This window comes from Polypterus senegalus, chromosome 1 (assembly GCF_016835505.1).
Source record: "Polypterus senegalus isolate Bchr_013 chromosome 1, ASM1683550v1, whole genome shotgun sequence".
Lineage (NCBI taxonomy): Eukaryota > Metazoa > Chordata > Cladistia > Polypteriformes > Polypteridae > Polypterus > Polypterus senegalus.
The window spans coordinates 205,855,265-205,868,448 of NC_053154.1; the positions used below are offsets into that span (position 1 = coordinate 205,855,265).

The 13,184-nt window shown below is 37.8% G+C and overlaps 1 long non-coding RNA gene across 1 annotated transcript; it reads left to right on the forward strand.

The window, feature by feature from the left end:
- Positions 1–822: 822 nt before the first annotated feature.
- LOC120518924 lies at positions 823–9,413 on the forward strand. The gene is made up of 3 exons (XR_005631324.1): positions 823–869; positions 1,133–1,198; positions 9,331–9,413. It is a non-coding gene; the product is annotated as an uncharacterized LOC120518924 (long non-coding RNA).
- Positions 9,414–13,184: the final 3,771 nt, after the last annotated feature.

Here is a 13,184-nt window from a genome sequence, read left to right on the forward strand (position 1 = left end):
GGAGTTGTAGGGCATGTTGTGATAACCACGGCACCTCTACCTCCAATATGTTAAGTCAGTTTCACAAGTATAGGGTTAACTAGTTGGTGCAGAGTAGTTTGCCAGGTAATAAGCAAGTATCCCTGGGGTTTTTGTACAGCTCCTGTTGCTTTTTTCCATCACATTTATAATGCTGCTTTGAAATAAGTGGGTTAGAAAATGGATGGATTTTGGTAAAATATTTAGGTGGCAATAAATTTCCTCTTCTGCTCAATCAGCAATCACCCACCCAATGTCTACTGACTCCTCCAATTCAAATGTTCATTTCTGCAAATTGAGGGCAGTGTGACGCACTCAGACCCAATAGATGCACATGGAGTGCTGCCCCTCAAAGATAATTACACACTGCTCTGCTAATGTTCCTGGAGGATCTCACCTCTACTGAAAATGGAATGTGGTCTGAATCTTTTTCTGTTAACTGTCCATGTAGGCTAAGCACAGCCATGTTAGTAAAGGGGCAAACTGGGCAATAACAATTCATTTTGGTTGAGACAATTCCTCCAAAAAAAAAATTCTGATAAAGTGTTATGTCTATTTAATGAATATTAGGGGGTACAGGAGTAAGGTCAGAACTGAACATGTATTTTCACATTTAAGCCGATTACACATATTTCTTTGTTTTGATGTCTCATTTCAGGTCTATCATGCAGATTGGACAAATGATGCCACCTAATGCTCTTAAAATAAACCAGACAGCTTTAGTCAACAAATCAGACAATAATAATACCATGATGATGCCTATGAATATGAACATGAATATGCCTATGAATATGAACATGACTATGGATATGAATATGATTATGAATATGCATCAGAATATGACCATGATGGTAAGACTACTGCATCAGTAATAAAAAGAGTGTTTCTAAAGACATTTCCTGAATTCAACTGATAATATAGTTATCAGGAAGATTTCTATTGGGAGGCAGTATGGGAGAAAGAGAATGATAGAATATTTAATTACTTAGAAGGTGGGCAGGTAAGGATTATTAGAATAAAATGTCCTTAGAAAATCACCTCATCAACAAAGTTTTATGTAACTCTACTGTAATAGAGGGCTAAAGTGGCAATTAATGTTCTCTTTTAAACACAGAAACCAGGAAACTTCGTGAACTGCTCCTTTTTCCTGGCTATGCTGGAACTCATACGGAGCACCACTGTGAGTATGCCTTCTAAATAACTGACTGACTGTAAAGCACTAAACCAGTTTCTCATCTGGAAAAAGTCAGAAGAGAAGTTCCCAAAGTAAATGTTTGGTAACACATTAGTTTAGGTACTGTAAAAATAAATCATTTTACTATCATGTAACAAGACAGTAACAAACTCTTTTCTGGTCTTAATAACATTTACAAAGCATCCATTAAGTGTTTATTCATCTCTGTAGTATGGCCTACTAAAATGTCTTCACTTTGGACTGGTCTGAGGTGGCTTAACTGAGTGACATTTCTATTGGTATAACATATTTAGTATAAAACCTGTAAATCCTTCATATTCACAATTAATTTTAATAAAATGCCACACTGCCTAAAGATGAATGACCAGTTCATTGTAGAAGCTAGTAAGACCCTATTGTGTAGCAGAATGTGAGTGCAACTAAAGTGTTACTAAATGTTCTTCTGACTCCTAAACTGATAAAACCTTATATGTTTTATAGTTTTGCTACTGTGTTATTAATGTTAAAAGGAAAACTTAATTAACATCCTGTTTTTGTTTGGGTGGTTACATGAGAGTGGCCTTCCTTGTGCTCAGTATTGGTAGCATATGGTTAGAAAGTGAATGGTTGAGTAAAATAATATCAATAATTTGAGAGCTAATCAAGGATAATTGTAAATTAATCCATCAGTTTGCCCTCAGTGCAGAAGCGAATGACCAGTGGGGGTTAGGCGGTCTTTTGGCCTTGGAACCCCTGCAGATTTTGTATTTTCTTCTACAGCCTTACTGGAGATTTTTTTGTTTGTTTTTTTTCTGTCCTCCTGGCCATTTGACCTTACCTTTTTCTTTATTACATACTGTATATTATTGCCCAATCTTGTTTGATTATGTTTTATATTAACTTCCTTTTATTTCATATAGTAAAGCACTTTGAGCTAAACTGTTTGTATGAAAATGTGCTATATAAATAAATGTTGTTGGTCTTTTATAAATCTTAACATACTGATGCCTCGTATTTATTGCTATCAGACACAAAAAAGAGGAAATTCCATTTATTTGCCACCAATGCTTAGATAAACCAAACATCTCACGCAATTAACCAAAATCAAACTAAGCAGTCAGTCAGTCAGTCAGTCAGTCATTATCCAACCAATATCCTAACACAGGGTAACAGGGGTCTGCTGGAGCCAATCTCAGCCAGCACAGGGTGCAAGGCAGGAACAAATCCCGGGCAGGGCGGAAGCCGACCACAGAAATTAAGCATTTCAACATTTTTTCCAGACTGGATGTAAAAATTATTTTTGCATGTTTGACATATTTACTGTAATGATTGCACAGGGCAGCAGCCATTTTAAGTGGGAGATGTAACATGATAGCAATAGCGAGCCAAAGTCAATGGCCAGAATGTGAGACAAAACTGGTAATCAAGAATCATAGCAAGACAGTCATTTATAATCAGGGGTGCACATAAGTGGTGTGCAGGTGCGCATGCGATATCAAAATAAACAATGCGCGCTAGATCTAATGTTGTAACGCACATTTGCGTACCTAAGATATGTGCTAAACATAGGACTGCAGTATGAGCCACTGCTTTTATAACTTTCATCATTCATCAAAATGTCCAAGAAGCAAGCTCCATTAAGCAATTACTTTGATGTTCCTCCACCTCTAAAGAAACACCAGACTGAAACTGAACTGCAAAAGAAGCGTGTGTTCTTGTAAAAATGGCTGCAGGAGGTCAGCTGGCTTCAAACAAATGACACCCGCACTGAAATGTGGTGCAAACTATGCCATGAAAATCCCACTGTGGTGGATAAAAACAGCGCCTTTTACACAGGTACTAAAAACTTCAATCATCCAGCTTTTGATAAGCATGCAAATAGTAGAAAGCACCAGAAAGTAGTACAAGTGGTTCATAACATGCACAGTCAGGACCAGAGGCCCAGTGGTCCGATCAACAGATGGCAAGAAAAGCTGACTGAATAACAGCATCAAGCACTGAGTAATGTTTTTTTGTTGGCCTTTCACAAAGCGAAACATGCACGTCCATGTGTTCATATGAAGAGGATATTCCTCTTCTCAAGAGGCTTGGAGTTAACGTCGGGACCGCTTATCATTCTCGAGAAGGCAGGGGGTGCAGTGCATTGCACAGACAATAGCTTCAGATTTGAGTGAAAAACGGAAATCAGCTGAATTTTGGGGTGTCCTCTTCGATGGATCAGAAGATATAATAAAAATGGAGCAGGAAATTGTGTACATTGTTTCTGTGTCCAGCAACGGACAATTCAGCTCAGATTTCCTTGGAATAATTAACCTGGGGGCCAATCAAACAGCACAGGACATAGTGGATGGACTTGTTCAACTGTTTCATACTTGTGGTTTAGCAGAGTGGAAGATGAAACTGGTCTCAGTATGCACAGACGGAGCCGCTGTCAACGTTGGAATTTACAACAGGGTCGTTTCAAAATTACCTCAGATGGTGGACATTGGGGATTCCCCTGTGCATGTCCTGTGCACTACCCACACCCTGAAGATCTGTGCCAAGTCAGTTGATTGCATGGTCCCATACTGGGAGTCATTTACAGTTAGGTCCATAAATATTTCGATAGATACAACTTTTTTCTAATTTTGGTTCTGTACATTACCATAATGAATTTTAAATGAAACAACTCAGATGTAGTTGAAGTGCAGACTTTCAGCTTTAATTCAGTGGTTTGAACAAAAAGATTGCATAAAAATGTGAGGGAACTAAAGTATTTTTTTTAACACAATCCCTTTATTTCAGGGAAAAATTAAATAACTGGAAATAAAATGTTCATTTCTAATACTTGGTTGAAAACCCTTTGCTGGGAATGACAGCCTGAAGTCTTAAATTTATGGACATCACCAGATGCTGGGTTTCCTCCTTTTTAAAGCTCTGCCAGGCCTTTACTGCAGAGGCTTTCAGTTGCTGTTTGTTTGTGGGCCTTTCTGTCCGAAGTTTAGTCTTCAACAAGTGAAATGCATGCTCAATTGGGCTAAGATCAGGTGACTAACTTGGCCATTCAAGAATTTTCCACTTCTTTGCTTTAATAAACTCCTGGGTTGCTTTGGCTGTATGTTTTGGACCATTGTCCATTTGTATCATGAAACGCCGCCCAATCAATTTGACTGCATTTAGCTGTATATGAGCAGACAGTATGTCTCTGAACACCTCAGAATTCATTCGGCTGCTTCAGTCCTGTGTCACATCATCAATAAACACTAGTGTCCCAGTGCCACTGGCAGCCATGCACACCCAAGCCATCACACTGAATCCACCGTGTTTAACAGATGATGTGGTATGATTTGGATAATGAGCTGTTCCACGCCTTTTCCATACTTTTTTCTTGCCATCATTCTGGTAGAGGTTGATATTGGTTTCATCTGTCCAAAGAATGTTTTTCCAGAACTGTGCTGGCTTTTTTAGGTGTTCTTTAGCAAAGTCCAATGTGGCCTTTCTATTCTTGAGGCTTATGAGTGGCTTACATCTTGCAGTGCACCCTCTGTATTTACTTTCATGCAGTCTTCTCTTTATGGTAGACTTGGATATCGATACGCCTACCCCCTGGAGAGTGTTGTTCATTTGTTTGGCTGTTGTGAAGGGGTTTCTCTTCACCATAGAAATGATTCTGCGATCATCCACCACTGTTGTCTTCCGTGGATGACCAGGGGCCTCATGTATAAACGGTGCGCACGCACAGAAATGTTGTGTAAGAACTTTTCCACATTCAAATCGCGATGTATATAACCTACACTTGGCGTAAAGCCACGCACTTTTCCACGGAAACATAAACCTTGTCGTACGCAAGTTCTCCGCTCGGTTTTGCAGACTGGCGGCGTGGCTTTATAAATACACTGAAACTAACCGCATATTGTTAATTAGTGTAATGCATCTGATTGTAATTAGCTTGTAACAATATAATGGTCCAGGGAATAGCTATAATATTCCAAATACCATAACTGCTTTAGCGTTGTTACTCTCACTTCTCCTTCTTCTTCTTTCAGCTCCTCCCGTTAGGAGTTGCCACAGCGGATCATCTTTTTCCATATTACTCTCACTGCACCATTCGGAGTATTTATACCACTGTATCTGAGTGTGAATCACAGCAGCAGCTGATCGGAAAGAGAATTATCGGTATACAGCTTCAAGGACACGCTGTCTCAGCCATGGCCAACGTTTCAAAGCCTTTCCTGTACAGACCTCGCGGTTCAGAAACAGTTTCATCCCAAGAACTTTAAACGCACTCAATCAATTGCTCCTTGTAGAACTGTTTGTACTTATATGTACAATCACCCCACTGTAAACTTGCACTACAGTTATAATATTGCACAACCTGAGCCACTTTAGAAAGCGCATATTTACATATGATGACGATATCATTTTAAGATGAAATGCAGCAAAATGTTTATTATATTATACAGATAAAACTTTAACTTCATTTAAATAATCTATATTCTTCACTGGGACTGGCGTGAAGGACAGAATAATTAAGCGTGTACTATGAAGATATTTCAATGTTCCTTAAACGTTTTGAAGAAACGGCGCTCTAAGCTTACAGATGGCTTAATGAGACTAATGTGTTGAGAGCTCTAATTCACGAGTTTGAAAACAGGTATGAATCCCTCAAATCATGTGATCATTTTTTGATTTTTGATCCTACAACTTGGCCTCTTGAAATGAAAGACTTCCACAGTTTTGGCAACACGATACTTAGTAACATTCTTGAGACATATGAGGCCAGCATGTCTGGTGACAGAGTCTCCACTTTAAGAGAGTGGATACGTTTAAAGCAAGCAGGAAAACGTTTGGCAGCCTACTCTGTGCATGACCTGGTGAATGTAGTGAAGACAAGCAATCCAGACAGTTACTCCAACATTCAGAAAGTCCTTCTGTTGTGCCTTATACTGCCCTTGAGCAGTGCATGTGAGAGGGGATTTTCATATCTGAATATAATAAAAAACAAGTACAGATTCTGACTGTCAGACTCTCACCTCTCATCTCTAATGCACATCCTGTTGTCTAAGTTCACAACAGAGACCTTTGACCCAAAGCCAGCTGTTGACTTGTGGATGCAAAAAGCTAATCACAGGCTGAACCAGGGAGAAAGGAGCAGGCCTAGTACATCTGCATCTTCTACTGTTTTTAAAATAGAGGAAGACAGTCAGGAGGGGAGTGATGATGATGACAACATAAGTTAACTTTCAGTGCTTTTAAATAGCACTAACTGTTGTCAGTGCTTAAAAACCTGTCATTTCATTTGGTTTTCAGTGTTTGAAAAACAGTCATTTCATTAGAAAGCTACATACTACAGGGCTTTAAAGAACAGATATTTTGTTGTACTGGTTTTATTCATTCTCAGTTGAAGTTAAAGTACATGTGATGTCAGGTTATCCATGTATCCCTCTATTGTGTTCATCCTGTGAGGTGGGTCATGGAAAAAATGCATTTAAAAAAAGTGAGGACCAAGCAACAACCCCAGGTTCTCCACCCAGAACAAGACAAAATATGTTATGTGCACCCCTGGTTATAATGTTACACCTTACTTAATCCAAAACGTAAAACATAAACCAAAGTTGAAGAACAGAAAACAACTTGTAGCCAGAAAGATCTTTGAAAAAATGATGCTATAGTTTTAAGTAATTAACCACAATGTTGTACAGTAAAACAGTGTATGTTGGTGACCATTAAATTGCTGCGGTTATTACGACATTATTAGTTCCTGGACATCTTTCCTAGCAACAGCCTTACAGCCCTGCATTACAAACAGCAAGCAAAAAAAAAAATGGTGCCTTGGGAAAACGTATTTCAAAATTGATGACTTCAAAAACAGACCAAAACATTACATTCCCAAAACAATACCTCCATTATTATTAGAGACCAGAGAAAAGGCTGTAAAAAATAATAAGCAACTAAAAATAAATACAAAGTCCAAATCATTATTTGAGTGCACTGAATAAGTGGTTACAGTTAACTAACTGGTTCAACCAAAGAGAAAGACAAATTCCAGACATTTTCTCATATTTCATTTTATAAACAATATTGGTGTTGTGTTGGCTCAGTGGTTTGCTCAGATATTTTTTCCCAGGTTTTCTCTCAGTGAAAGACATCTCATGGCAGTTACAGGCTGATGAAACATCACTGGAGGTGTTCAGTGTTCCCTCTAAGTTAAGCGTGCTCACAAAAAGGTCCTTCAAACAAAATTAAAATATGAACAAAAAATGATTTGTGTAAATCAATTGTCAACCCGATTTAAACAAAATGGTGCTATTTAAAACAGTCTTTGCTGTCGTTCTTTTGTCAGTCCTGCTGTGGTTTCTTTGCCAATTTCCCCATGTCCAAGTCCAGATCTGAAAAGAATTCAAGAAGTATATCAAACAAACAGTGTTTTTTGTTTAAGACAGCATGGGTGATGGAATGTTTTGTTAAAGCAGGCTTCCTGAAAAGTGCCAGACAGCACATGTTTCTGGGAATTTTTTTTTATCTACCTGTAGATGTATGGTGTCATTTGCAAAATTTGCTTGAAAAAAGGATGATCTCAGAGGGTTATTTTCACTTTTGAACATTTGTAGTACATTCCATTTTTCAAGTATTGAATGAAAAAGGATTTAGTCTAATGAACAATCGTCTTCTTCTTTCGGTTGCTCCCGTTAAGCATTGCCACAACGGATCATCTTCTTCCATATCTTTCTGTCTTCTGCATCTTTTTCTGTTACACCCATAGTCTAATGAACAATATAAAGACAAAATCTAGAAATCTCTTAAATGCAGATCATTTGGAAAACTTGATGAGAATGAGATTCCTTTTAAATTATGGGCAGACTGTGTAATAACAAAGCGAAGATAATGAGAACTTTTAGGGCATCCATCGGCCAACCCTGTATAAATGAAATCTCCAAAAACAGAGAAATAAAACATGGCCAAAGCGTTAAGCTGCTTCTTTCAGGTGGGTGTCCACCTATGACTGCCAATGATGGCGATTCTTCCAGTTAGGACTGTTTCTAACAGGAATAGGCGGGTCCAGTTGGTCAGAAAACAGAAGTGATCTCAGCTTTGGAAAAGACGTCAATCTTCCAGTCTACACAGTAAGAGAAAGAGAAAGCAATAATAGAGTGCAAACCCCAGGACTGTCACCAGAGCCCTTAAACTGTCCCCTAAACATACACATGTGACAGCTGTTCATAGAGTTTATAATTTATGGAAGACAGAAAATGTCAGAAGAGAAATTGTTTGAATATTCAATGAAATGTTGAGTAGAAATAAACTTTTTATTTAAAAAAACTTTGTTATTTCAGTTTAGGTAATTTTTCGATACTTAACACTAAATATGCAATACATTAAATAATCATATGTGTGATTTTTTTTCAGCTACATACAGAAAGGCATTACTAATACTGGAGTTCAAAAACTGCTGCTTTTTAGAACTTGTTGCTCACATGAAGAAATATTTGTACCAGGCCACAACATAGAGGGAACATTGGTGGTGATCAACTTGTTCTTGACGACATTTCTATTACTTTAAGAATTTTGGTGCTCTGAATGCTGTCATAATCCTAAATGGCATGTTATACAGTCATTATACTAACATATTTTCCAATTAAACAATAGCCACCTTTGCAGTAGATAGATAGATAGATAGATAGATAGATAGATAGATAGATAGATAGATAGATAGATAGATAGATAGATAGATAGATACTTTATTATTCCCAAAGGGAAATTCACATACGTAGGTACGACACAGTAGGATTAATTATAATATTAATAAAAGTAATGGATCCCTGACAAACTTTGAACAAAATGCTATGCAATCATCTCAACAGTCATGTCATACAAGGTCACCTCGACTTCTTATATCCTTTCTTTTGACTCACTGACTCATGCAGCTTTGACTTTCAGTTGAAACAAGCCATCTCAGAAGAAAGATTGAACTGATGCTGGGATTGTTTCAAGATGAAGGCAGGTTTACAGTCTAGGGACTGAGTTCAGACTAACTCACTGGGGAATGAATGTTGGTTTCAGTAGGATGTCGTCAAAGTCTTTGTTGTAGAGTTTAATGTAATTTTTATAAAACAGAATAATGATTCAGACCCCTGTGACCCATTCTTTTTGCTTTTCAGAATGAAACCCAGGGCCTTGTGACCTCCACGAACCCCTTTTGTCCTTTGCTTAGTTTTGCTGCAACTTTAGCCTGGGAGGCTATGGTAACAGACACCAATTACATGAATCACAGCCTTTTTCAGCTTATGCTTTGGAGTGCTCAGCCTTTCATCCAGTTTGGACTGAAGCCTGAAAAACTCAGCAGTATGGCACCAAAATTCTTTATGGGTTCACACAGGAAACTGGCGTAAGTATTAACCTGCCTCTGCGTGTTACATGCGTCAATAGAATGTACAAATGCCCTTTGGGTTTAATGCAACACAGTTTGTTTCCAGTACACTCAACTCCAGATTGACAGTGGAGTCAGAGCAGTGCTCAAGGTTGGTACTCAGCTTGAAGGAGAGGCTTCGGCCTGAACATTATATTGTCCCTGAGGGAGTCACTGGCAGTAGCTTGCTGAATTCTTTTTACAAAAACAGAAAGAAGCAGCTTAAAATGACTAGCTGTGATAGAAATGAAAATTATAGATATGTATGAAAAGCTTTAACAAGTGGAGTAATTTAGGCAGCAGTGGGAAAGCATTATTATAAAAGTATTCATCATACTGTTTATTATTTACAAAGCACATGAGGCATTTAATAATTTTAAAGGTTGATGCATGTTCTTGCATAAATTATCTTAAATATTACCACATTAAATACAATTAATTATTTGATTGGCAACATGTATATCAATACCTGAATTATTGTTGATTGCCTTTTCTAAGGGCAAATGCAAAAATAAAAGAGTTCAGCATATTTAAAAACAGGAAGTAAAATTAAAAATAATCTAAAAAATGAAAGTGTTCTTAATGAAATTGTTAAAAAATGTAACAAAAAGAATGCAAAAATGACAAAATGTCAGTGCATGAAAGTGATTGTTTAAAGAGAAAAAAAAGTGCACAAAAGTAAATTTAGAAGATGAATGCATGAAATAGACATCAAAAATGGTGCATGGAATTAACATCAGAAAGAAATTTTTGTGAGACTTGGATAAATAGGTGAAATGGAGATTCAATTCACAACAGAAATGCTACCTGAAATGAGCCCCTTTCATACATCATTAGTGTGGAGCCTTCTAGTGCATTTACCAGTCCAGTAGTGTATTGCCCTGGCAGATGTGTGATCAAAGCCACAATCAAAGATACATAGAAAATCAAACCATCAATGTCTAGACATTGCCAGTACACTGAACCATTTGAACTCCTTTTTACAGCCTCACTTTCCACTACCTCAGTGAGCAATACGAAGCAGCAGTGAAACACGGTATCATGGGAGTGGCTGCTACGTCATTTACATGTCCAGAGTGCTCGATAGAAATCCCAATACAAGGATCACATGAACTGAATTTAAGCCCAATAAATAAATAAATAAAATGATTGTATTGCTCTCCCAATCCATCCACTGATTTCATAGGAAGAGTCACCAGAGACATGAATGTCACTGCTGAGGTAAGTAAACCTCTCGACAAGGTCATCACTCTCTCCGCAGACAGACACACTGCTGATGGATGTGCCCAAGAGGTCATTAAAGCCCTGGATCTTGGTTTTTATCTTGGACACTCGCAAGCCTAGACACTCAGACTCCTCACTCAGTCTCTCGGGTGCCCTGATCAGAGCCTCCATTGACTCTGCGAAGATCACAGCATAGTCAGCAAAGTCAAGATCTGTAACTCTCACTTCACCAACAGATATCCCACAGCCGCTGGACCCCATGACCTTGCCCAACACCCAGTCCATACAAGCACTGAACAGAGTAGGAGCAAGAACACACCCTTGACGAACCCCAGTATCAACTGGGAAAAACACAGAGGTTCTGCATCCACTCTGTACAGCACTCACAGTACCAGTGTACAGGCCAGCCATGATATCTAGCAACTTTGAGGAGATCCCGCAAAGTTGTAGGATGTCCCACAGGGCAGCTCAATCAACGGAGTTAAAAGTGCTTTACAAAAATCGACAAAAGCTGTAAAGAAAGTCATATTTGCATTTGTGCTCCATGAGAACCATAAGTGCCAAAATGCAATCGATGGTAGACTTCTTACGTGTAAAACCAGATGGCTCTGGTCGCTTATTCTTAGCATGAAAAAAAAAGTTCTAACATTTGTGAGAAATCTGCCCTTAACAAGTTTCAACCTGTGTCCCTGTACCCTTGGATTTAATTTAAAAAAATTCTGAGCTGTCAAAATGTACCAAAAGTTGAAATTTCAACCAAATGTTTAGTTGTTGTTGAAGAGAACATCAGTACTGCTACAACAACTGGTCTTATCTGGTGGATAAAAGTGTGTTTGTGCATTACAAAAAGTGGCTGTTCTGCATGGTGCTGGTAAAAAGTGGACAAACTTCAACATCACAGTTGATTTTTGTTTTTATTGTGCAATGGTTGTGGCATTTGTCCTATTGTTTTATTGCATTCATTCAAAAAACATGACATAGTATTGAGATATAATCAGTACTATTGATTGGTTGGTTAAAGACTGGAGAGCCAAACACAGAGCAACACAAGTGTGAAGATTAAAGTTTCTGCAACAACACATAAGTTCAGTGCTACAGTCCAGTGCAGGTCCCTCAATGTACACGTCTACAGTCACCTTCCATAGGCTAAGTAACAAGCACTGCATGTACTTGGGATGTGGGAGGGATCAACATGGAGTATGCAGATTAAAAGCCTCACAGACACAAGGAGAATGTGCAAAATCCATACAGACAATGACCAGGCATGGGATTTGAGTCCAGACAGCTGAAGCTTTGAGGTCACCAAAACAGTCAAGTGTACTTAATTATTTTTACAATTAAATAATGGATCATAAATGAATATTGAGAAAATGCAATAATTCAATTTATTTATTCCTGCATAAACTAAATACAGCAATCACTGGGCTGGAATTTCAATAAAGTGCTCTGGACCTGGACTATGAAGCAGCCATGATTCCCCTGCCACTGTCTGACCATTGTCTCTGTTTTACCATCATTTCACTGGTGCATGAACCAGGACTATTCCATAAGCTATAGTGAAAAACAGAAACTGAAAATGAACATGCATAATTGTGTGTGATGGTAGTTAAAACAGAAACCTTGACAACCTTTAAGAAAAATCTGGATGAGATATTGGGACAGCTTAGCTATTAGCTATACAGACGGGCTTGATGGGCTCAATGGTCTCCTCTTGTTTGCCAGATTTCTTATAGTTTTAGGTACTATGGCTTTGTTCACAAGTCTTCGACAGGGCAATTCACAGGTAGATTAGCTAGTGCTGCCGAAAAGTATGTGAAAAAGACTCCTGTGCCTTCAGAGAGTAAATGGCACTTACAGTAGGCTTCCAATGTCACATTTCTGTTGTGAATTGCATGTCTGGTTTGGGTTTTGGTCGATTTCATTAACCCATTTTTTGATGCTTATTTAATGCAGTCATTTTTTTTTATATTTATTTCATGCACCGTCTTTTGGATGTTAAGTTCATGGACTCATTTTTGATGTTTATTTTACACATTCATTCTTATGATACTTTTATACACTTATTTCTTTTAATGTTAATTTAATGAGCCATTTTGTTAGTTTACATATTGATTTAAAAAATCACTTTTTTTATTTTATCCTCAATGATTTTTACTTTTTGCACTCTTGTTAATTTTGCATTTTACCCTTCAGGGCCACCCTAATTTCCTGCAGTCTTTATGAACACAAACACTCTAATATTTAACTATAAATTAAGAAAGTGGAATTATGTTTGACACTTTGAGATTATGTGTTTTTGTGAAGTTGTATCTAAACAGAATCTTTGTTTTTTTTTTTTTATTATTATTATTTTTGTAAGGTTTTAGGAAAATGTTTTACAGT